At 44.9% G+C, this 26,435-nt stretch overlaps 1 long non-coding RNA gene across 2 annotated transcripts in view; it reads right to left on the bottom strand.

Moving 5' to 3' along the window:
- The window catches only part of LOC139081180 (uncharacterized), a 30,930-nt gene extending 11,671 nt beyond the window's left edge, over window positions 1-19,259 (bottom strand). The window contains exons 1-4 of one of the 2 annotated variants that reach the window (XR_011536294.1): window positions 18,792-19,259; window positions 18,532-18,684; window positions 17,391-17,464; window positions 15,830-15,988 (exon numbers count right to left, since the gene is read on the bottom strand). This is a non-coding gene — a long non-coding RNA (uncharacterized lncRNA). The remainder of the gene's footprint in view (window positions 1-15,829; window positions 15,989-17,390; window positions 17,465-18,531; window positions 18,685-18,791) is intronic. The other variant, XR_011536295.1, reaches the window with a different exon arrangement.
- Window positions 19,260-26,435: the final 7,176 nt, after the last annotated feature.

The raw sequence follows: 26,435 nt of genomic DNA, 5'->3' as shown, positions 1-26,435 counted from the left end.
AGGTATGGTATATAAATTATAACATTCAATAAAGCTTCAAAAAAGTTTTTGATTTTCAAAACTGCACTGTGCTCACCATACAAGTGAATGTCTTCATTCCAAAGAGATTCACACTGAAGTTTTTAAGGGTAAAGGGTCGCAATGTCTGCAATTTAATCTCAAATGGTTAAAAAAATCAATCTGGAGACTGAGAGAGAAAAATAAAGCAAATAGGGCAAAAAATCAAAAATTGGTGAATGTGCATAAAGGTTATATGGGATTCTTTCTGCACTATTCTTGCCATTTTTCTATAAGTTTGAAATAATATTTTAGGAAGTTAAAGAAATTAATTAAAAATCGTGTATTTTGCATGGAAGCTCTTTGTAACCCACAATTTCTCCATCTGTGAAATCAGGAATTCAGGACGTCAGTCTGTGCTCACAATCTCTGCCTCACCCTGTGCTACTGACTGGGACCTGAAGAGAGAGAGCAGGCAAAGATGGATTTTAGAAAGCCACTTGAATAAAACATTCTAGAAAAGCTCCTGCACACACCCAGATGGGGAATCGAACCTGTGCAGCGTAGGTGAAAAACAGGAATGCCATCTGCTAGACCAGGGCCACCAAACTGGTCTCTGAGCCAAATGCAGCCTGCCTCCTGTTTATGTACGGCCTGGGAGCGACGGATGCTCTTCCATTTTAAAGTGATTGAAAAAATATCAAAAAAAATATTTTATGACATGTGAAAATTATGTGAAATTCAAATTTTAGTGTCCATAAAGTTTTATTAAAACACAGCCATGCCCATTTGTTTACAAACTGTCAATGGCTGCTCTCCCACTACTACGGCAGAGCTGAGTAGTTGTAGGAGTCCATATGTGGCCCACAAAGCCTAAAATATTGACTAGTTAGCCCTTCACAGGAAAAGCATGCAGACTCCTACCCTAGACCACATGAAACGCATAGTTTCTTTAGATCAGTAGTTCTCAGTTGGGGACAATTGTGTTCCCCAGGGGCCCTTTGGCAATGCCTGGGGACATTTTTGGTTGTCACAACTGCAAGGGATGCTACTCCATCTAGAGGGAGGCCAGGGGTGGTAACAAACCTATAATGCACAGGTCAGCCCCCACAACAAAGGATGATCCAGCCCCAGACGTCAATAGTGCTGAGGTTGGAAAGCCTGGTCCAAAGGACAGAGACACAATGACATGTTTAAGGCCAGATACCATGGCCCTGCCCTGAATAAACTAAACACTTCACTCCTGCCCTTGACTCCACCTCTGTGTCCAGCCTCCACATCCCCGCCCTACATGCCACTACAGCCTGCCTCCCTGCAAGGCATGTTCCTGGCGGGCCCCACACGCAGCCCTTGCGTTCCCCATCAGCCTCCTCACCTCCATCCTGCTGCTTTGCTCTGCAGTCCCCTGTGATCTCATCTAATTCCATCCAGCACTGCCTCCCATCTCTCCGTTGCTCAGACTGGTTCTGCTCAGGCCCATCCAGCCCTCCCCTGGCTGTCTGGCCGGCTAGCTCTCCTGACTCGCCACGATTGGCTGGGCCCAGGCCAGGAGGGTTTCCACGGCCAGGCCATTCCCAGGGCTGGGAGACGCAGAAGCTGTATGTCACACCATCCTGAGTGACCCACTCCCAACTTCTGTCCTGGGGGACACTGCGCTTGGGGCAGAGCTGTCTGAGTCGGGGGTAGGGTATTCAGGGATCTGGCCACTTCTGTCACCACCTTCCATCCAGAACACTGGGGCTGAAAGTTCGACGGGTGGGGTTGGGTCACCGGGAGTGAGGGTGCTGCACAGTGGCCTAGCTCTGAGGAGGTCTAGCTTTGGGGCTTGAGTCTCCCAGATGAATCCCATCCCAGGTGCTTGTGATATGTGAAAGCTTGAACACTTTTCCCTAGGCCTCTCCATGACTCAATTTCCTAATTTGTGAGAAGGGAAGGGTGAGCATACCCACTACGTGGGGTGGTTGCAAGGATTATAAATACCAAGGATTATTATTTCTGTAATACGGTAATAAGCAGGGTGTTCAGAACTAGGCTGTGAGCATCCTGAGGGGCTAGGGGGTTTCTAGTGAGAGAATCGGGCATTCTGACCGGGGAGATGGGGGTAGGCATTTGGTAACAGAAATACTACTACCAACAACAGCTAACGCTCATAAAGCCTTTACTGTGTTCCAAGCACTGTGCTAGAGGCTTGCTACCAATAAGCTCATGTAATCCTCCCAAAAGCCCTGTGAGGTAAATATCCCCATTTTACAGGTCAAATGTTTTAGTCACTGGAGAGATCTCCCAGCTTTGAGACCTGGAAAGGAAAAGGTCTGGATGGGACACAGCAACCTGGAATCCTCCAGTGCACGGGGAGGCCTCCTCACCCAGAGACCAGGCGGCTACAGACGTCCAGCATCAGACGCCTGAGCAGGGTCCAACTTCCGCCAGCCGGGGTGACGTCCACCGCCACATCCCAGATGGCACGGCCCATAGCTGCAGATTCCTGTTCACTCTGAAGTGACCACTACTCGGTGATGTGGAAAACACAGGTGGGGACTCCTCGATCCTTTCCTAGTCACACTGCTCTGAGTTACACAGGATTCCGACCTATGTCTCCCATGTAGGCCTGTGTTACACCTCGGGGAGAAACAGAAATCACATGAGAGGGCGTGACGCCGCCTGAGACGAAGCACCGAGAAGGACGCAGCCTCCCTTCTGTAGAATTCCTGCCAGAGGTGCAAAACTGAATCCAATCACAAGAAAACATCAGGCAGACCCAAATTAAGGGATATTCTAAAAGGCTTGTAACCTTCAAAAGTGTCAAGGTCATGAAAATCAGGTGTATTCGTTTGCTCATGCTACTGTAACAAAGTGCCACAGGCTGGGTGGCTTAAATGACAGAAATTGATTTTCTCACAGCTCTGGAGGCTGGAAGTCCAAGATTAAGGTGTCGGCAGGTCTGGTTTCATTCTGAGGCCTCTCTCCTGGGCTTGTAGACATCTGCCCTCTCCCTGTGTATTCACGTGGTCTTTCCTGTGTGTATGCGCATGTCTGTGTTCAAATTTCCTCTTCTTATAAGGACATCAGTCATACTAGCCACCCACGTGACCCCATTTAATCTTAATTACCTCTTTAAAGACACTATTTCCAAATACAGTCACATTCTGAGGGACTGGGGGGTTAGAACTTCAACACATGAATTTTGAGGGACAATTCATCAGCCCATAACATCAAGGAAAGATTCAAGGAACTTTCCAGATTAAAGGAAATCAAAGAGACATGACAACTAATGCAATGTGTGGTCCTAGATTGGATCCTGGACCAGAATGGGTAAAAACAAATGAGACCTAAGGGTGAGATGATACTGTTGCATGGATGTTAAATTCCCATTTTAATACCTGCTGCACTGTAGTGGCGATTGTTCTGGACTGAATGTTTGTGTCCCTCCCCAAATTCATATGTTGAAGCCCTAGCCCCCAGTGCAGCCGTATTTGAAGATGGGGTCTCTGAGGAAGTAATGAAGGTTAAATGAGCTCATAAAGGTGGGGCCCTGATCAGGACAGAATTAGTGCCCTTATAGGACACCAGAGAGCTCTTGCACTTTCACTGTTGCTGTCTCTCTCTTCATTCTCTCTCTCTGTGTGCCTGCCCCGAGGAAAGGTCATGTGAGGACACAGCGAAAAGGTGTCCATCTATAAGACGGGAAGAGAGCCCTCATCAGAAACTGAATCAGCTGGAACCTTGATCTTGCACTTCTAGCCTCTAGAACTGAGAAAATAAATTTCTGCTGCTTAAGCCCCGAGTCTACGGTTTTCTGTCATGGCAGCCCAAGCAGACTAGGACAGCAGTTATGCAGGAGAAGGTACTCGTCCTTAGGAAACACACACTGAAGCATTCAGGGGCAAGGACGCATCATGTCTGCAACTTACTCTTAAATGGTTCAGAAAAGAGAAAGACTATGTATAATCGTATATAAATGTGTATAGAGAGAGAGGGAGGGAAAGAGGGAGAATCATAAAGCAAATGTGGCAAGATACTAACAATTGTTGAATCTGGTTGAAGAGCATATAGGACCTCTCTGTATTATTCATGGAAATTATCTCTAAGATCGAAATTATTTCTAAATAAAAGATTTAAAAAATTACCTGGTCCTGTTTGTTCCTCTGGGGCATCAAATCATTAGGAATTAGAGCAGTATTTCAGACCAATAATATTTATGGAATCTTTCCAATCTGCTTAGGCTTGCTTTAGCAAAGACTATCTCCTTACCTGGGCACAATATTGGTCTCTTGTTCCCACATTTTGAGGTACCCTATCTTACTTCACTCTCTCTGGAGTCCGGGGTCTACAGGACAAGCAACTTATCATCATTCGAAAGGTGAGGTTGTCGCAGGTGAGAGTGGGTGGCCTGGGTCATCCTTACCAACTACCCAGCCTGCTGGGAGGGCCACTGCACCAAAAGTCATCCAGGGCACTAGAAAGCATGTCCCTGTTCCCCAAAGGCATAGAGGGCTGAGACATCTCTCTTTTCTTTGTGTGACACAGAGCACAAGTCCCTAGCCATGCTTACCAGAGCATGACAATGACCTAGGACACTTCCTCTACGACCTCCTCCCACCATCACGCCAAACAAAAAGGCCCATGCCCTGACCCCACACGGCACCCAGCACACTGTCTCCTTTCTGTGGGGAGGCGGAGCCCAAAGTCTCCAACGCTCTGGCCCCCTGGCATAGCCAGCTGGGGGGATGGGACATGCTCAGGACTCCTCTGGGAGAGCCCAGCGGGCCCCCAGCAGCAGGCTTGCTCCTGGCCTGCATGTCACTGTCAAGCCTCTCTTCGCTGCTGAGGGTGGAGGAGCGCTCTCTTCTGCTCCCTTAACTTGGAGGGCCTCTTGGAACCCATTCCCTGAGCACTCACCAGCCATGCTGCTCTCCCCGCACAGTCCAGGAAACCTCCTCTGTCCAAACCCTCTTAGAAGAGTGACCCCCAGCCAGCCCCGCCTCAGCCCTTCTGCACACCCCACCGCCACTGCTAGCCATCTGCAGTGTAATTCACTTCTCCAGATTGTGGCCAAGACTCCCACTCCCTGGGCCCTCCCTGCACCCCTCTTCTCAGCTGCAGCGAGTCCCCCACTTCCTCAGGACCCCACCCTGAGAAGCCGTTGTGCATTGGGTCTTGGAGCCATTCATTAGTCAGCAAAGTGCTGGATCCTGTGCTGGAGACTAGGGGTCTGCCTCTGCCCCTGGGGAGCTGAGAGGCTGCACTGTAGAGGACCTTGTGTGACACAGTTCTTTGGTGTACCAGGAGCCGGTTCCAGTCACTGCCCTGCCAGTGGGACCTCTGCTCTTTCCCCTGGCTGCCTGGGACCCAGATGGGCCATGGCCTAGTCTCCCCATGCAGCAGCTGAGGGCGATGCCCCCAGGGGTGGCAGTGCTGCCCTGTTGCCTGCCCCAGACTCTTGGGAGGGAAAAGGAACCTCTATCTCAGATGGACCAAAGCCCGGAGTGGGGTGGGGGTCTCTGTTATAGCCACTCCGCCTCCACTCTAACCCCTCCCCTGTTCCAGTGCTAGCAGCCTCGGGCCACATGGCCCTCCGACCAGAGCAGACTTTCGTCTTCTTGGTGCCTCATTGCACTGAACCCACCTGTTTATGGGCGTGTCCTTCAGATTAGACTTTTAAGCTCCTTCTCCATTTTATACTAGTTTCTATCTCCGTATTTAGCATAATCCTGGCACACAGATTTGGGTTTCTGAATGTGTGGAAGATGAAGGAAATTTCCTACCTGGGCCTCAAATGTTTCCAGTCACTCCACCTATTTCTGTGGCTGCTTTCCAGACCTCATTTTATGACTTCTGTGATTCCTAACGAGTTGGGACAGCTACAAGCACATTCTCCCTTCAATGACTCTCCGGTATATTCCAGGTAAGATTCCCACTCCTGCGAAGGGGCTCCACCTTGGGTTTTCTGTCTTAAGTCTCACAAATCATCTTAGATGGGGCTCCCTTCTGCAAGCACATCGCACACTTTTACATCTCCTCGCCCTGGTCCATGTCAAGCCTTCTTTCTGGAATTTCCTCGTCTCCGAGGTCAGTCTACTTAATCTTTCCATTCTTTAAGAACCAGCTCAAAATAACATGACCTGAACTCCCCAACACTAGGCTCACCTCTATCTATGTCATACGCCGACCATATTCTGCTTTAAATCATTGGTATTTTTCACTTTGCCTCCTCTGTGGGACCTGAGGATTGAGACCACGTTGGATGCATCTTTCTCAGAGCACTGACCAATGGCTTCCCTATTATTCTCAAACAACTTGGAACAAGAACTGCCATGTCTAACAATCAATCACCAGGTGCAGACGTAGTGCCCCAGAAGTCACATACCTCCTGTCATTTAATCCTCACAGCTCCTCTGTGAGGTTGGCAGCAGGCCTGACTTACAGATGAAATCAGGGAGGGCCACGGGGTCTGGGAAAGAGCTCTGCAGCTGGATGGTGAGGGATCCGGGATCCGCCCCCAGGCAACCTGCCTCCTTGACTTTAACCACTATCCTACACCCAACGGACCAAGAACCTCTGCTGCAGCAACCGTGCCCAGCACAGAAAGGACCTAACTGTGGGCAGAGGCTCTTCTGGGTCCCTCTGGCCATGTTAACCACACTGGCACCGAGAATGGCGGGCTCTTCTAGGTGGAAGCTTCCATGACCCTCGCTTGGTAGAGGAGCCTCATACAGGCTCCAGGTGAGAAGCAGACTGGCGTGTGTGAAGAAGAGCAGAACACGGCAGAGATGCTGGGGCCATGGCCTCTCCCACGTCAGGACACCAGGGGCACGTGAGGGAGAGCAGGCAATGCAAGAATCTGACCCAGTCAAAGGGACCGCGGAGCTCAGCGTTCTGGACATAGGTCTGCGTGCAGCAGGAGACAAAACAGGCACTGGACGGATGAAGGATCGTAGTTGTGTGCTTGGAACAGTTCTGATGTGTAGTTAAAAAAAACCTTGCTCTTTTTCTCTTTCATATTTCTTTGTATGAGTAGGGTAGACACTATTGGGACCCCTTTATAGGCCAGTGCACCGGCCCCACCTACTGATACTGTTAGCTGTTAAAGGCTCATACTGTCCATCCTCCAGAGAATTGACTTGGTCAACAGGAGTCACCTGGCTCAAAGTGCCCTCCCCTCACATACCCCCATCCCGAGTTGGGGGGATCCATGGCCAATTACTGACTAACAGTGGGTACCTAAGGCCCGGCCTCCCTGCCCTATGTCAGATCAACTCTGTGGCATCCTCCATGCTCCAAAGCTCCCTGGGGGATCAGGCTGAGGCCACACTTCTACTGAAACCACACACTTGCTAGGCTTCTTCCTTGGCCCTATCATGCTTGCCTGACTCCTCTACATATTTCTCTTAAGAGCTCTCCCTCATCAAACCACCTGAACAGGAATTCCCATCTCAGGCCCTGCTTCTGGTAAACCAGCACCTATGGTGTGCCTTTCATCTCTTCAAGGGTCCCTCGTGTGTGTGTGTGTGTGTGTGTGTGTGTGTGTCTGTGTATGTACAAGTGTATGTATACACGTGTGTGAAAAAAGGAACACACACATTTATAGGTTTCTAGAAAGCCTGACTTCATCTCTCTACTTCTCTGCCACCTAGTCCCTCTGCTCCACCCACGCTACCCTGGAATCATCAGATAAACTCCCTACCTCAGGGCCTTTGCACTTGCTGTTCCTCCAGCTTGAAATGCTTTTCCTCCAGGTTTCTGCATGGCTCATTCCCTCACCTACCTCAAGTGTTTGCTCAGATATCTCTTTCTGGTGAGCCCTTCCTCCACCACTTGCAATGGCACCCCCCCACACAATGGTCTCTCCCCCCTCCCTGCTATGTATTTCTCCATAGTCATAACTACCTTCTAATATACTATATATTTGTTTATTGTATGACTCTTTCCACTCCCTCCCACTCCCAGTAGAACACAAAGCCTGTGAGAGTAGGGGTTTTTGTTTGCTTTGTTCATGGCTGTACCTCTGGCTCCTAGAATAGTCTCTGCCATATAACAAATACTCAAGAAATAATTTTTGACTACATCAAGTTTCACAAACCAAGGCCATCTCTCTTTTGCATATCCAGTACTGATGGCATGCCCTTGGTTTCCGTCTCTCTTAAGCCCATATTATACTAGAAACATTAAGTGGAGTATAAACATTGTAAATAAAATGAGTAACTTCTCCATACATTAGACCAAGTACCCACTGCCCTCTAGAGCAAACAGAACAAAATTGAGATAACCATTTGTGAAGAGTAGTTGATTTCTTTTTCTAATCTATCCATGAAGGAAGTTTCCTGCTCTAATAAATCACAACCCAGACCTTCAGGGTTAACTCAGGAGGGAGAATTCCCTGGTGAGGAGGCGCAGCTGAACAGGTGGCCCTGACTCAGCCTCCTGAAATGTACCTTCTCTCCTTGGGGTTCTCGCGCTTTAATCATCTCTGCCACAATCATGAGGTGAAACAAACAAAAAAGAATTTTAGAATAAACGAGGAGAGAATCCAGTTAACTTTGAAATTGCCCCCATTCCCCAAATCTCCTGGAGGTCAGTGTGTCTCCCAGGTATGCACAGCTCACAAGCAAACAGAATTTGGAGAGCGGCCACCGCCTGCCCACTGAGACCCCCTAACTCTGGCTGACAGGGCAGCGTGGACTGGGCTGCGGGACATCGAGTTCTGCTGCAATAGGCACATTGATAATGCGTAAGTGTGTTCTGTGAGGCTCCTGAGACGCAGAGGCAGGAGCGAAGTGGCAAGATCGCCACTCTTTTCTCCAGGCACCTTGGTGTTGGTCCGCCTGTCCCTGCATCCCCGTCTCCTCTCTGCAGACAACTCTGAATCAAGCCCTCCAGCTCGAAGCACTCAAGGGAACATGAAATGCAACATAACTGAAGCTTGAGCTCATCATTTTTGGTGCCATTATTTACTCAGGCCCCTAAGCTCAACCTCAAACTGCCCCCTCCCCTTTCCCACCCTACCCTGCCCCAGCAGCCAATCAGTGGCCAGGGCCCATTCGCTCTGCCCTGCACCCCTGCCCTCCGCTCCAACCTCACACCTACGACTTCTGCCTCCATCACCCTGAGTGTCCTCTGCCCAATGCTGCTCCAGGCTCCTGGCCCTCCCACCTCCCATGAACAACTCCAGGCCTCTAAGGGGGAGATTTGGTCCCATCCTTCAACTGGTCAGAAACCTTTCATAGCTCATAAGGCCTGCTGCAAACAACCCAATCCAAACTCAGCCTAGTAATCAAAAGATGGTCTGATTTATCCTCATCTTCCTGGAACTCCCTCAGAGCACCTCACGTGTAGCTAGTGCTCTGCTGACCTTCACGACAGTGGTCTGGATTAACAATCACCTGCAATAGTAATCAGACGGGGAGGGAACCAATGTTTGCCGAGCACCCACTCTGTTCCAGGCTATAAACTAGGTCTACAAGTTCTATTTCCTTTCAACATCCATTTCAGCATGTTTGTGTCTGTAGACGGAAAAGGAGAACATGGAGAAAACTTATAGGAAAAGTTCCTACAACACAAGGCCATCGAGTAATATTTCTGTGGATCTACACGATCACAATAAGTACTATTCAAAACAAAGACCATCAGATGGTGACAGATTCCAAACTGACTTTATTTTGAAGAACGATGAACTTATCTCCACAGTCATCTACAATTCTCATTTTCCATGGCATGACTGCATATGCCAGGCAGTCCCAATGTGAGGTGCATTTTACAATTCTCTATGCCACAACAACATCCAATAATTCTATTAACCAGAATATTCCATTGACCAGAAAATCCCACTCCTTGATGCTTTTGAGTAAAGCCACACACTGTGTACTGTCACTGTGACAGTGGGGCACTCAACTAAATATGGTCACTTAAAGAGGAATGCACCATGGAAAACACACCCACCAGGTTAAGCACCACAGATTTATAGTTGGGACCCCTGGAGGACTTCATCCTGGGACCGGAGCCAGTCCAGAGGCTGACCAAGCCTCATCAACACAGGAATCCAGCCTGGAACAGATCAACCCCTGACTGGTTGAGGTAATCTGGCCCTATTTTAGTTGTCTTCCAGAAGATAGAGTAAATCCTTCATGAAGAGCGATATCAATTTCCAAAGCCTCTAAAATTTCTCATATATAATTTCCAGTATTAAATTAAAAATTACCATGCATATCAAGAACTTGGACCAAGAGAAAAAGGCAGAAGAGATACCAGCCCTCAACTGACCATGATTTTGGACTTATCAGACACCAACTTTAAAATACCAGGAAATTAATATATCCAAGTTAAAATATGATAAAATGGAGAATGTCACCAGGCAATTGGAATCTTTAAAAAGAACCACATGGAAAGTCTGTAGTTAAAAAATTCAGTAAGTGGAAGAAATCAATAGATAATTGTAGTAGCAGACTGGAAACAGGTGATGCATAGATTAGTGAGCCAGAAGATAAGACAATAGAAAATCTCATGACTGAATTAAAGAGAGCAAAAAGAATGAAAAACAAAGAAAAGAAACAGACCCAAGGCACATGGTGAAAAGGCCTCACAGATGGCTAACTGGAGTCACAGAAAGGGAGGAGTTTGCTGTCAGTGTTGGCAAGGATGTGGAACAGCTGGAACTCTCCTTCCCTGCTAGAGGGGATGTAAAATGGTAGAGCCAGTTTGGAAAACAGTTGCTTCTAAAGATAACAATACACCCACAATATGATCCCATCATTCGACTTCTATGTATACACCAAACAGAAATGTGTACATATGTGCACTAAATAGCATGTACTAGAATGTTCAGAGCAGCTTTGTGGATAATAGCCCAAAACTGTAAAACAAAAAAACAAAACTGATAAAAAAAAATCACTAAACCAGTCTTATAAGAAATGTTAAAGGGACTTCTTTAAGCTGAAAAGAAAGGGTGTAGTTAGTAACAAGAAAACATGAAAGTATAAATCTCACTGGTAAATATATAGAAAAGGTAAAGGATTAATCACTTATAAAGCTAGTATGAAGGTTAAAAGACAAAAGTAGTAAAAATAACTATAACTATAAAGGATACACAGGATAAAAAGATGTGAAAATGTGACAGCATAAAGTATGGGGGGAGAGTAAAAATGTAGAGCTTTACAATGGGATCAAACTTAAGTAGCTATCAACTTAAAATAGACTTAACAACTTAAAATAAGTTGTTATATGTAAGCCTCATGGTAACCACAAAGCAAAAACCTATAGTAGATACAATAAAAGATAAAGAGAAAAGAATCTAAGCATACCACTAAAAAAGTCATCAAACTACAAAGGAAGAGAGCAAGAGAAGAAGAAAGGAACACAGGAACTACAAAACAGACATAAAACATTAACAATATGGCAATGAGTACATTTCTATCAATGATTCCTTTAAATGTAAATGGACTAAATTCCCCAATAAAAAAAACAGACTGTAGGATGGCAACTAGACTTTTGGTGGTGAACATGATGCAGTCTATACAGAAGTCAAAATCTAATAATGTATAACTGAAATTTATATAATGTTATAAATCAATGTGACCTCAATTAAAAAAAAACAGTGGTTGAATGGATTAAAAAAAGACCTATGTATAGGCTGCCCACAAAAGACTTACTTTAGATGTAAGGACACACACAGACTCAAAGTGAAGGGATGGAAAAAGATATTCCATGAAAATGAAAACCAAAAGAAAGGAGGGGTAGCTATACTTATATGAGAAAAAATAGACTTTAAAACAAAGACTGTAGTAAGAGACAAAGAAGGGCATAATGATAAAGGGGTCAATCTAATGAGAGGCTATAACATTTGCAAATATTTATTCACCCAACATAGAAGCACCTAAATATATAAAGCAAATATTAAAAGACCTAAAGGGACAAACAGACCACAAGACAATATAGTAGGGGACTTTAATATCCTACTTTCACCAGTGGATAGATCATCTAGACAGAAAATCAACAAGGAAACATTGGTCTAAAATGACACATTTAAGATGGACTTAACAGATATATACAGAACATGCCATCTAAAGGCAGCAGAATACACATTCTTCTCAAATGCACATGGAACATTCTCCAGGAATGGCCAGATGTTAGGCCACAAAACAAGTCTTAATAAATTTAAGAAGAATGACCACAATGATATAAAACTAGAAATCAATTACAAGAAGAAAACTGGAAAATTCACAAATATGTGGAGATTAAACAACATGATACTGAACAACCAACGGGTCAAAGAAGAAATCAAAGAGAAATAAAAAAATACCTTGAGATAAATGAAAATAAAAATTTAATATACCAAAACTTATGGGATGCAGCAAAAGCAGTTCTAAGAGGGAAGTTCATAGAGATAAAGGCCTACATCAAGAAACGATAAAAATCTCAAACAACCTAACTTTACACCTCAAGAAACTAGAAAAAGAATAAAGCAAGCCCAAAGTTAGTAGAAGAAAGGAAATAACAGAGAGAAGAGCAGAAATAAATGTCTAAAAAGACAACAGAAAAGATCAATGAAACTAAGAGCGGGTTCTTTCAAAAGATAAAATCGACAAACCCTGAGCTAGACTCACCAAGATAGAGAGAGGACTCAAATAAATAAAATCAGAAATGAAAGAGAAGTTACAACTGATACCCCAGAAATACAAAGGATCATAAGAGACTACTGTGAACAATCATATGCCAACAAATTTGACAACCTAAAAGAAATGGATAAATTCCTAGAAACATACAACCTACCAAGACTGAATTGTGAAGAGATGGAAAGTCTTGAACAGACTGATTACTAGTAATGGAATATTATTCAGACATAAAAAAGAATGAAATCTTGCCATTTGCAACAACACAGATGGACCTTGAGGACATTATGCTAAGTGAAACAGAGAAAGACAAATACCATATGATCTTATACGTGGAATCTTAAAAAAAAAAAACAAGCTCATAGATACAGAGAACAGATTGGTAGTTGCTGGAGGTGCGGGGAGAGGGGTACGAAATGGGTGAAAGGAGTCAAAAGGGACAAACTTCCAGTTATAAAATCAATAAGTCCTGGGGATGTAATGTACAGCATGGTGACTATAGTCAATAATACTTTATTGCATATTTGAAAGTTGCTAAGAGAGTAGATCTTAACAGTTCGTATCACAAGAAAAACAAATTTTTTTGTAACCATGTACGGTGATGGATGTTAACTAGAGTTAATGTGGTGATCATTTCACAATGTATGCAAATACAGAATCATTATGTTGTACACCTGAAACCAATATAATGTATGTCAATTATACCTCAATTTAACAAAACGTCAATCAGCAGTAGAATGGCTAAAGGATCTGTGGTAGATCTATAGAATGGAATACCAGAAAGTAATGAACTATAAGCAGACAAAACAATGTGTGTGAATCTCATAAAGATAACAATAGCTAGAAGGCAGTACTAAAAGAGCACAGACCATGTGATCCCATTTAGATAAAGTTCAAGCACAGGCACAACTAATCTAGGTTGAGCGAAGTCAGGATAATGGTTACCTTTTTTTGATGGGGGAGGATACTGGGAGGAGACAGGAGGGGAATTCTGGGATGCTAGTGAGAAAGAGACCGGAAGCTGGCCTAACACAGTGTGAGCCTTGGTGCTCCCCTGTTGAACAGGAAAATTTCACAGAAGAAAAACATTAGACAAAGTCACCATGTGACTGTGATGGATCAAGACAAAATCTGGAATCATATCTGACTACAAAGAAAAGACGAACATTGTCCAAACCACGAAAGTGATCAAACATCCCTCTTTCTCGGATAATATAAATGATTCCTGCCTCTTTACCAATTACAGTTTTAATCTCTTCATTCTTCCCACCACTTAAATAAGATTTCAGATAGCCCTGCTTCCTGACAGCATCCAATCCAGAGCAAAGTCTTGCTTCTTTAATCCTCCCCCAAGTCACCTAACAGAGGTGATCCTTGCTCCCTGTTCTGACTTTGCCCCAGTCTGTGGCCTGTCAGCTTACTCACACCCTCCATTCTAGACTTTTCATCCTATAAGTCTTTTCTAACACCCCCTGAGACAGCACACCACGCACTTATTACTGCAATGAGTAAGAAATTCAACTTGTAGGGGCGAGCCCGGTGGCGCAGCAGTTAAGTGCGCACGTTCCGCTTTGGCGGCCTGGGGTTCACCAGTTTGGATCCCGGGTGCAGACATGGCACCGCTTGGCACGCCATGCTGTGGTAGGCGTCCCACATATAAAGTAGAGGAAGATGGGCATGGATGTTAGCTCAGGGCCAGTCTTCCTCAGCAAGGAGAGGTGGATTGGCAGCAGATGTTGGCTCGGGGCTAATCGTCCACCAAAAAAAAGAAAGAAAGAAAAGAAATTCAACTTGCTCAACCACAGGTGTGTCCCCGGTGGTCTGTGGCTGGAGGGATTTGACACAGGTAATGTTCTGTTCCTTGAAATGAATGGTGGTTAAACAGATGTTTTCCCTTGGTGAAATTCATTGTGCTATGCACTTATGATTTATGCCCTCGTATACATGAGCGCTATACCTACCTGCAGGATCAACAGTACAACAGATGCTCATGGCAAGTTACTCACTGTATTAAATAAAAGCCTCCCAATTTAAAAAAATCATGTGACGAATGCTGTACCACTGAGTATTCATATAACAAAACTTTTTTGAAGTCCTGTTACATCCCTGGGGTTTTCTTGGGTGTTTGGGAACACAGAAATGCAGAATACGCATTTCCTGTCCTAAATGAATTTATAACCAGGGAGCGTGGACACCTGCAAAGCTGTGAAAGAGCTGTTTTGAAAGCTGCATTATGTCCCTCAGGCTGATCTGGAAAAGGCATTTCCAGGCGGACACATCGCGAGGAACAGGGCACAGGAGCCGGATAAACGTGGCAGGTAACCGCGAACATCTGGGAGTGAGAGGCAACTCGGATAGAGGGTGTGAGTGAGCTAACAGGCCACGGATGGGCCACCACAGAACAGGGAGCAAGGACGAGTTTTTCTGCCCCGTGTTTGCCAGCAGGAGAGCTGCTGGCATTTTGGGTGGACAGTTCTGTGCTGGGCAGATCTATCCCACCCCGGAAGGACGTTACATCTCCACGCCTCCACCTGATGAGTGACTTCAGTCCTGCCCAGTCCTGTGACTACGGAAAATGCCTCTTCACACTTGCAAAGCAGACAGGTCCACAGCATGGGGAGCCAAAGCAGGCAGTGCAGGCTCGCTGGGAACCTTTCATTTCTTCATCTCAGTGCTGGCTACAAGGCTGTGCTCACTTTCTAAGCATCCATTGAACTGTACCCTTACAATGTGTATGCCTTCCTGGATAAATGTTATATTTCAATCAAAAAGTTTATAGAAAAAACTTGTGGGATGCAGCTTAAAGGAACATACAGAGGAAAATTTACAATCTTAAATTTATTGGGAATGAATGCTAAAAACTTACTAAGAGTCCTCAAGAAGCTATAGAAAGAACAGCAAAATGATTTCAAATAATATGAAACAGGTGAAGGAATGTAAGAGCTATTTTCTAAAAGTATATTTGACAAATGAAACCAAAACACCACTAAAAGAGAAAAGTCTATAGACCACTCAAGTCTGATTAAGATAAAATTAAGATTAAAATAAACAGAATCAGGAATGTGAAAGAGAACATAATTAAAATATCCAGAGATTTCTAAAGTATGAGAACACAGTGTGAATCTTCCAATTAAATGTGGTAGATTGACCACAGGCATTTAAGTCAGCTTTTTCCTAAGACACAAAAATAACAACTGTAAACAAATGTTCTTTTTAATGTATAAACTCACCAAGGGGACAAAGGGAATGGGAGAGATGTCATGCGAGTGCAACAGATTTCTGGAAAGCAGCCAGAGTGGGCACAGACCCAGCTGAGGAGACCAGTGAAAATCCGGCCCCTCTGCCCAGCAGAATCCCTGAGGTGCGCAGGACATGGAGACACCAGGTTCCTAGGAAGGCAAGGATGGGGCATGGGTTGGCAACGGGGGACTGACTGGACCCCAGATTCCACCCCAAGTGTGCTAGCAAGGGTGGGGGCAAGTCCAAAATCAAGCAAAACAAAGTTACGGTGACAGGACAGTGTTGCCTTTGGGTAGTACTGCCTGGGAGGCAGCACGAGGGTGCTGGAAATGTTCTCTATCCTGAGATGGGTGGGGGTTCCATGAACTGTACGCTTCCAGCTGTGCACTGTACTGCATGTAAGTTATACTTCAATAGAAAACTACAATGGAAACCAATGTGTTGAGCACCTACCATGAGCTGGGTGCCTACTATGTGCTGCACAATTTATCTCCCCGCTTCCTCTATAGGATTTCTATTTCCCTCCTCTCATCCCTTTTCTTGTAAGACTTCCAGGTCCTTCCCTTCCTCGTTCCTCTCCCCCTCTTCTCATAAAGGACTTCTGTATGCCTCCTCCTCACTCCTCTTCCCACCCTCTCCTCACCCAGGACTTCTGTGTTCCCCCCTCACAACATTCCTTCCATTCCCTCCTCATCCAGGACCCTCTCATCCCTCCCTCCCATCCTCCTTCTCCCACCCACTCCTCTCACAGGACTTCCATGTCCTCTCCCTCCCCTCCTTCCACAAGAGGGAGGCAGGCCAGACTCTCCCCTATGAGCACTCCACCACTCCTTTCTCTTGCCGCCCACTTCTTCCCACAGGACTTGTACAATCACTCCCTCCACACCCCTCTGCGGAAATAAAAGAAACCTTAACTAAATTGGAGTCGGGAAGGCCTGTACGGGAGCTCTCGCACCCTAGCACACATGGTCAGTTACACCAACGTGGAGGAGAGGAGGCTTGCATCCTAAACAGTAGAGTCGTAAAGCTACTTTACTGTGAAAGGAAGCCTTCTCTCCCCACCCAGCAACAGGCTAGCCAATGACAAACCGTTGCTGCCCTGAACTGCTACTTTCCCCCAGCGGACCTCCCTTTAGAACAGCCCCTCCCTACTCCCCCTTTTTCTCTATAAAGGCAGCTCCCCTCCTTTCTTTTCCGGATTTGCCTATGGTTTGCTCTAGCATGCACGTCCCAAATTGCAATTCTTTTGGCTATTCCCGAATGAACTCATTTTGAGGGTAAAATAACTGGAGAATTTGCTTTTTAAGTTGACACCTCTTACCTGCAGGAGCAGCCCAGCCTTCTCCGCCAGCAGGGTGCCCAGGCTGGGGCTCACCCTACTGCAGAGGGGACTGCCACATGCAGTGGGCCTTCCTCTGCCAGGTCTCCCCACTTCCAACTCATGTCTTCTCTCTGGTGTAATCCTCTCCCACTGTGTCTCTTCCCTTCAGCACTGAGCAGACTCATCTCCCTCCACTCGCCCCTCACTCGCAGCATCTCATGCACACTCACCTTCTCGCTGTTACACAGCAGGTTGGTGGTCTCAGGCCTTGTCCAGGGGTGCTTTAGGATTTACCTGGGGGGAGCTGGAAGGGACGATAAGGGGTCAAAGTTAAAACTGCTGTTTTTAAGGTTTTTATCGAAAGAAAGAAGAGGTGAAATAATTGGTAAAAATGTTTGTGGTCCAGCACTGCCTTAGGAAATTATAGGGCCAATCTGGGCGTCCCAGGGTAGTCTAGAGGGCCTAGGGGATGGGATGAAGAGGAGTCTTATTAATATGGTTTCGGTGGTTTTAGCTAAGGTATTAAGGCGAGAAAATTAAACTACTGGTATAAATATGGGGGGAGGGTTGTGGAGCTGATTTGGTGGTCCTCAGGACAAAGCTGGAGGGCCTTAGGGATGCTCAGGCAGTCCCAAAGGATGGGTGCGACAGTCTCATTATTAATATTGCTTTGAAGGTTTGAGCTAAAAATTAAATAAGAAAATGATATATTAGTATCAGCCCTAAAGAGAATGAGCACAGGTCTAAGGATCTCAGGGTCTATCTTCTGGGGGGAAAGGGTGGGCTGAGGGATCAAAGCCCAGGTGTGGAGGGGAGTCTCAAGGCTGGTCAGGAATGTCACAGGGTGAGTCTATGGATTTCAGAAAACAATAATTGGTGTAAATATTGGGAGTTCCCAGTTCTGGATAATGGGGCCTCAGTGTGGACCTGAGGTGCCTCAGGATGAGCTGGTGGTGAAAATACAAATCTGGGGTCAAAGGACTGGTTTAGGCACCTAGAAGACATTATTAATAGTGTTTTGGAGGTTTTAACTAAAGAAATAAGAAAACGAAGTAACTGATATAAATTTGGGGGAAGTCTAGTGCTGCTCTGAGCATTCCCAGGTAATTGAGTGGGGAGAAATCACTATTAATATTGTGATAGAAGGTTTAGGAATAGGAAAAAGACAAGAAAATGGAATAATTGATATAATGTTAGGGGGAGTGTTCAGTACTCCCATTTTCTGGGTCTAGGACAGGTCACAACATGAAATAACCCAAATAAAGGCTGGGGATCCACACACTGCTCTCTGGTGGGTCTGAGTCGGGCCTGGGAGGGGCCTATGTATTGTGGCCTTACTGTATCACGGTAGTACCCCCAGGTCTGGCTAACCTTGTAATTCACGTGGGTCTCGTTCTTGTGCAGTCCCCCGAGCCAGGCCACCCCCTTCACAGCTGCAGCAGGAACTGCCATGTCAAGATGGGTCCATGGCTGCTCCTGCCATCCCAGGAGTACCCGGAGAGTGGACGACTCATAAGCAAGAGGCTGCGACACAGGAGGGGGCAGAGGTCAGTAGAGATGCCCAGCACCTGGAAGTGTTTCACGCACTGCCCTCCTTGGACTGATAAAATGGGAATGACGATAGTGCTCACCTGGTACTTTGTTAGGACAATAAAATGAGCTGAAGAAAGTAAAGCACTTAGCACAGTGCTAGCACATCAGGGCTGAATGTTACTGTTGTTATTATTTCTGTTAGCACCTGCCCATCTCCCCCTAACCAGGATGCCCCTTTCTCACCCTAGAAAACCCATCACTCCTTTTTAGTATGCTCACTGCCTAGTTCGGAACACTCTGCACCAGTCATGAGGTAGCTGCCATCTTCACTTCCATGTCGTAAATGAAGAAACTGAGGCATGGAGAGGAAAAGGACAAGATGCCCAAGTTTACACAAACCACAAAAGTCTGCCCACAGCTTGAGCTCCTAAAGGCTACGTAACGCTGCCGCTAGCCAGCACCTGCGCGCACCACCTGCCCGGAAAGACACGCCCGCAAGGACACCCAAGGTCAGACCGCGCTCCGGACGCGCCCCTCCCGCCTAACGGGACGGGAGAAACCGTACTGGGCGGGGCGTGTGGCGGCGCTCTACAAATGCCCCACCCTCCACGTAGAACGTCCCTGGATGACCCGCCCCCTACATAAATGCCCCGCCCTCCACGTAAAACACGCCTGAATGTCCTGCCCCCACGTGAATACTCCGCCCTCCACGTAGAACGCTTAGAACGCCCCTCCTTCCACGCAGAACGCCCCACACGCCCCGCCCACCACGTAGACAACCCCACACGCCCTGCTCTCTGTGTAGAACTCCTCAAACGCCCCTCCCAACACGTAAACGGCCTCTCACACTCTGCCCACCATGCAGACCGCCCCACACGCCCCGCCCACTGTGTAGAACTCCTCAAATGCCCCTCCCACCACGTAGACAGCCTCACATGCCCCGCCCCCCACGTAGAGAGCCTCGCACGCCCCGCCCATCACGCAGACCACCCCACTGCCCCACCCACTGCACAGAGCGCCCCATACGCCCCGCCCGCGCTGTAGAAGGCTCGGAAGTAAATCACTCTTGGATGTGGGCAAATATACTGTGTTTCGAGTAAGGCCAACCTGAGCAGGGAGCCCAAGTCTAGCCTTCCTAGTCCTGAGAATCGCCTCGCGCCCGAAACTCCCGCCGCCCCGGTATCCCTGAGCACCGCCCTTACACCCCTCCAGGGACTGGGCGAACCTGAGTGGAACCTGGCTGACCGATGGAGAGGTGGGAGGGGCCGTGCTTTACACAGTTAGACGGGATTGTGGAGGACCTTACATTAGCGTGGGAGTAGGAACAGGAGGCAAAGAAATGGACCAGTGGGGACTGTGAGGACTATGTGGAGCCTATGGGTAGCGTGCCTTGAAGAGGGGCGGGGCTCAGTGGATTCTGAATGAGAGTGGAGAGGCAGGACGCACAGGTGGAATCTAAGGCAGGAGTGAAGCATACAGTGTGTGCAGGTTGGGGACGTGGATACAGCCCTATGAATGTAATGGCGAGGGCAGCTCAGCAGTTGGAAATTCCCAGTAATAGATGGGAATAGTAAAGTGAGTCTGGGGTTATCATTGATAAGAAAGCAGTAGTTACTGAAAGAGGGTGTCTTTATGGCATTTTACAGCTGCTGTATGACTTTGGGAGAAACAATATTTCCTGTTAACTTTGAAATTGTCTTTATCTGTGCCTGTCATCCCAGCCCAATTATTAGCAGGGCTACATTTTTCTTTCTCACTCTGAGCTGATTTTCACTCTTTCTATCCCAAAGAAGTTTTTACTCTTTCACTCCCCCTTTTGGCCAAGGGCAGGAGAGGTCAACCACAGAACATTATTCTGTGAAATTCAGATCTTCACCATTGTTAGAGTTCCATTGATCTAAAGGTGGTTTGGAGGACAAGTCTGTAGTTGGACAAATGTCCATTCTTCACATTCCTTCAATAGCAGCTTAGTGTTGGATCATCAGACAGGACAGTGGCTGCACAGTAGCATTTAGGACTCTGCAGGTCCCACTAATTTTTGCTGGGAAAGATTTGCTCTGAGCTAACATCTGTTGCCAATCTTCCTCTCTTTTTTTCTCCACAAAGCCCCAGTATAAGTTGTATATTCTGGTTGTAAGTCCTTCTATGTGAGCCACTGCCACAGCATGGCTACTGACAGACCAGTGGTGTGGTTCTGTACCCAGGAACTGAACTGCTCCTCCAAGCAGAGTGCACAGAACTTTAACCACTAGGCCATTAGGGCTGGCACTGGAGGTCCCACATTGGAACACTGTAACACAGATAAATATTAGGAGAGTGATTATAATCAGAATGTGACGTCCACTTCTAAGTGAAAAGCCAGGTTTACCCAACTTAAGCAAAAAGAGCAAATCTCATTCCTATTCTGAAGAGCATGTAGAACCAGATATTGGGAGACTGGGAAAAATACCAAATATATTAATTTGCTTGCTTGTTTCTTTGGTATTTTTAATAATGTTAAAGATTCCAGAGAGTCTACTGGAAAGTAGGTACAATATTCTTCCACCTGAAAGGCCAATATTATATCTAGAGTAGCTGTATGCTCAACCACTGCTTACCTGATTTCATGAACCTCTTGGGCAAGGAGTTCTGTGGTCTTAGTGACATTGTCTAGTTCTTCTGCTATTCTCTGAACAACAGCATGTGGGATTTCCCCCACTCTTATAAAGTGTGGAATGAAGAGTCTTGGTGGCAGAAGAAGGCAGTCCAAAATTCCTCTTGAGTAGTTAAAAGTTTTTGGCTCAAGTCAAGGTCCAGTTTCTCTCCTTGAGTCAAATTATCTAAAGACTTCTTTCTCTAAAACGAAACTTAATGAGACCCTAGGTGGTATCAGGGACTATTCTGAAGGCAGGGATTAGTTTACCAAGATAACAGATCCTGTGCAATTTGTGGTTAATAGTCAATAGGTGTTTATGTCATGAATGCAATACAGATTCATCAGGGGCCACCAGGTGATCTTTCTTTGGTCAAAATAACTCCTATGGGGTTGTCAAATCGTATTGTAATGTTTTGCATCATTTAGCAAGAGTGTTCTGATGCCAAACATTGACAATTTTAGTAATAAGAGACCATCAGGTAGATCTAAACCAAAAGAACTTGGGGCTGTGCCTATATAATATGTCTTTTTGGTCAGTCTCTGAATATACACCATCTTTCCCTCAATTCTTTCCCAATTCTATTTTGGTGAAAGTTCAGTTACAAAAGTTAGAGTCTATGATATATTCCCAAGTATTGTTTCAGTGGAGATAGGAACTCCTTTTTTGGTAGGATAAAGAGTTTTTGAGTTTTGTTTGTCTGGCCTATTGTGGTGTTTGACATCTAAAAAGTCTCTCCTTAGTTGAGTCCAATTACTCTGAAACCCAACTGATCTATTACAAGGAATTGGTTTAAACAGAAGTTGAGTGTCACCAAAAGAAAGTTGAGAAAAACACAACAGTTTGAATATATACTGTAGTCAAATCATGAAAAAATTATGTGTTGGAGTCACACCAAGGAGTAGCTAAGGATGTAAAGAGAAATATTAAGGATAGGAGCCTTATATATGCCATAGTTAGGAGGTAAAAAGTGTCTGTTAACAATCCAGAAGCTTAAAACATCAAAAGGAAAAGAAAATAACCAGAAAAACAAGAAACAAAGTTCTGTAGACAGAAGTGTGACAATATGTGACTCCAAGTGTCTTGCTTCATAAGTCTTGGACAGAAGCTATGTGTCTGTTGGTCTTGGGTGGAAGTATTCACTTTGATGCCAACAGATCCATACATATCAAATTGTAAAGAAATCATAGGGGAAAAATATCTTAGAGCTAACAGCACATGTATGTGCACTGAAGGAGGAATGGTCACAATGTACACTCAGCATTGCTTATTGTGGAGGGTGTATTTCCATACAGGAAAGGCCCTTGCGTACTAGTGAGTACCTAGGTGTGTGTCTGGGCACACAAAGGGGGCCTCCAGCTGAGTTTGAGAATAGGAGCTTGGGAGAGGGTGGAGGACGAGGAAAAAAATCCCTATGGTGGCATTTTGAATAGAATAAAAATGAAAACAATGTATCAAAATTTGTGAGGTGCTGCTATAAGAACTATTTAGAAGAAAATTCACAGCACTAAACACCCATGTTAGAAAAGAAGAAAGGTCTCAAATCAATTACCTCAGCTTCCACCTTAAGAAATTAGAAAAAGAACAAATTTAACCCAAAATAAGTAGAAGTAAGAAAATAATACAGATCAGGGCAGAAACCAATAACATAGACAAAAAAATAAAAATCAATGGCACAAGCAGAGGCACTCACAACTAGAATATAACTGTACTGGGGGCTTTGGGGAGAAGAAGAAGAAAAAAAAAAAGAAGAACATTGGCAACAGATGTTAGCTCAGGTGCCAATCTTTAAAAAAAAATTAATGAAACCAAAAGCTGGTTCCTTGACTAAATCAGTAAAATTTATAAATCTCTAGCCATATTCATTCTCTGTGCCTCATATACAAATCTGCCCCACTAAGAAATGATCTTGAAAGTCATCCCGAGAATAATGAGCCCCGTACCCACATCCAAATAAAAGAAAAGCAATGGTGGGTTTCACTATGTGCAACTTACAATGCAAGAATATGGGTTCTTGAGTGCTATTTTCAGACTCTTTCACTTTATGAAGGATTTCAAAGGTGTTTATAGTCATCTGAAAGAGGTAGTTATTGCTACAACTATGGCAAATACACAGCACTTCGGTTATTCAAGTTAATACGTGGGTGTGTTGTTATGAGATCGGCACTGTCTTATTCTCTCTGACGTTCTTTTTTTTTTAGCAGCTGCCTGCCATCATTAGATTAGAATTAATATAGTGCATTCAACTCTTGGCTAGTTCGTGGCTTTGAGTTTCTCTAGTGATTTCCACTGTGTGCATGGACATAGGCACACTTCATGGACAAGGACACACCCAGAGAGATGTTTCCTCACTGAGGAGGAGGCTATTGGAGAAGTGCACCAAATAGATGTTGTTATGTGGTCGTTGCTTTGACAAGGCACTGGACAAGGCCGTGAGGATAATTTGTACTCTTATCTGAACCATGTGCTTGCTACATGAGATCCAAATAGGAATCTCAGCTTGACCACAGGGGAAAGAGAGAAAGCAGTATTCCTGCTTCATTTTCATGCAAGTTGGGGAAGGTATGAGTCAGGGGATTACCTTACAGTCTAAACCAAATTATGCTCCTTCTCAAGAAGTAATCTTGGGTAAGTGCCTCTTGTATAGGAAATGGGAGCAGCAGCAGTGTTAGGAAGAAGACAATGATGTGGAAAGGACCTTGGACTGGAGGTTGAAGAACTGGACTCTAATTCTTGTTTGCAAGCAACAGTTTTTGGTGGCCTTGGGTGAATTACTTCACTTCTTTAGACTTGCCTCAGTTTCCTCTGTAAAATGAAGGAGGTAGACCAGATGGCTCAACTCAATAAACAACAATGCATTGAGTGTCTAGTTTTCCTTGACTCAGTACTAGGTACCTGTCCTCTTGGATTTCATTGTCTTTCAGATAAGACAGCATTAACAATTAATTTTAAGTATGATAACTATTAGGACATGGGAATTGTAGGATATGGTGAGAACATATAACAAGAGGTTATACGTTAAGAGGGGTCAGGAAAGACCTCCCTGAGTAGAGTTGGTTTAGACTGAGAATGAAGGGTGAGTAGGAGTTGGCCAGGTGAAGATTTTTTATTATTATTTTGTTGATTTCTACTTTAGTCTAAAAACATAGTTTGTGTTATTTCAATTCTTCCCAATTTTTTAAGGCTTGTCTTATGCCCCAAGATATGGTCTGTCTTTGTGAATGTTTCATGTGCACATGAAAAAAAAATGTGTCTTCTGCTGTTGTTGGGTAGAGTGTTCTATAAATGTCACTTAGATCAAGTTTGTTAATGGTGCTGTTCAGCTATTTTATATCCTTGCTGATTTTCTATCTAATAGTTCTATCCATTACTGAGAGAGGGGTATCGAAGTCTCCAACTATAATTATAGTTATGGACTTGTCTATTTCTCTTTTCAGTTCTATCAACTTTTGCTTCATGTACTTTGAAGCTCTGTTGTTAGGTGCATACACTTTTAGGATTGTTATGTCTTTTTGGTGAATTGATCTCTTTATCTTTAAGTAATGCCTCAATTTCTCCCTGGCAATTTTCTTTTCTCTGAAGTCTACTTTGTCTGATATTAAAATAGTCATTCCAACTTTCTTTTTATTAGTGTTTGTATGGTAGATTTTTTCCATCCTTTTATATTCAACATATGTGTATCATATTTGAAGTGAGTTTTTGTGGACAGCATATAGTTGGGTTAAATTTCTTTGTTCATTCTATTCTGATAACTTTTGTCCTTTAATTAGTGTGTTTAGACCATTTACATTTAATGTAATTATTAATATGTTTGGATTTATGTCTTCCATTTTATTAATACTTTTCTGATTGTTTCCTCTGTATTTCTGTTTCTCTCTTTCCTTTTTCCTGCCTTCTTTTCAATTGTTTTAGTATTTTCAGTATTCTGATTTAATTTATCTATTGGATTTTTTACCATATCTCTTTTAATAGGTATTTTTTGGTTGTTGCTGTTTGGATTAAAATATATATTTCTTAACTTTTCACAGACTACATAGAATTCATATTTTAAAACTTCACATGGGGGGCTGGCCCATTGGCGCAGCAGTTAAGTTCACATGTTCTGCTTCTTGGTGGCCTGGGGCTCACCAGTTCAGATCCTGGGTGTGGACATGGCACCACTTGGCATGCCATGCTGTGGTAGGCGTCCCACATATAAAGTAGAGGAAGATGGGCACGGATGTTAGCTCAGGGCTGGTTTTCCTCAGCAAAAAGAGGAGGATTGGCGGTAGTTAGCTCAGGGCTGATCTTCCTCAAAAAAAAAAAAAACAAAAAAAAACACTTCACATGGAAGGCAGAAAACTTTCTCCTTAATATTACTGTTGCTATATGTTTACATCTATGCATCAGTTATCAATTTATTGTCTCAGCTCTGAATGTGCTCTTCAGTATATGCTTTATGATAAACAACAGAATTCCTCCAAGAATTTCTCCTTTAAAGTGAACATAATGTTAAGATTTCTCAGTAGAGGGCACTCACTGGAGGGACATGACAGGAGGAAGATGCTTCCTGTAATTTCTGGCATAGGGGAAGGAAGGATTCTTCCCTGTGGGTATTGAGGACATCCAGTGGAGCTTGCCTGAGGCATAGGCCCATAACACCATCTCTCTGTGACCTTGCAGCCTCAGCCTGGCAAAAACCTGTCCATAGCCCTCTCGACACAGATCTGTTACTCCTTTGCAAACCCCGCCTCTTGGCCCTGCACAGCTCACCTATGCATAGGTATGGGCTATGGGCTGTGCTGCAAGGGTCCACAAAGAGTAGCCCATACCTATGCAAGTTCCGTCTCCCCACACAGCCCATGTGCTCTGAAGACGACCTGCCCCTGCTAGTACTCAGACTACCACTGCATGCCCACACCACAAGTTGCTGATCACTTGTTCCCCCACCTATACTCCAGAGGGTTGCCTATTTGTCCAGGAACTTCAGACCAGCTCTAGTCTGGCTAAACTATTAAACTTCTCTGCAATCTAGTGGTAGAAACACACTTTCTCTAGCAGGGTCTGAACTCCTTCCAAGTTTGTCCTTGATTGGTGTTTTAGTCAGTTTAGGCTGCTATAACAGAATAC

This window comes from Equus przewalskii, chromosome X (genome assembly GCF_037783145.1).
Source record: "Equus przewalskii isolate Varuska chromosome X, EquPr2, whole genome shotgun sequence".
Classification (NCBI taxonomy): Eukaryota; Metazoa; Chordata; class Mammalia; order Perissodactyla; family Equidae; genus Equus; species Equus przewalskii.
The sequence above is the reverse complement of the archived record's forward strand: the minus strand, read 5'-3'. Positions and strand labels throughout refer to the sequence as shown.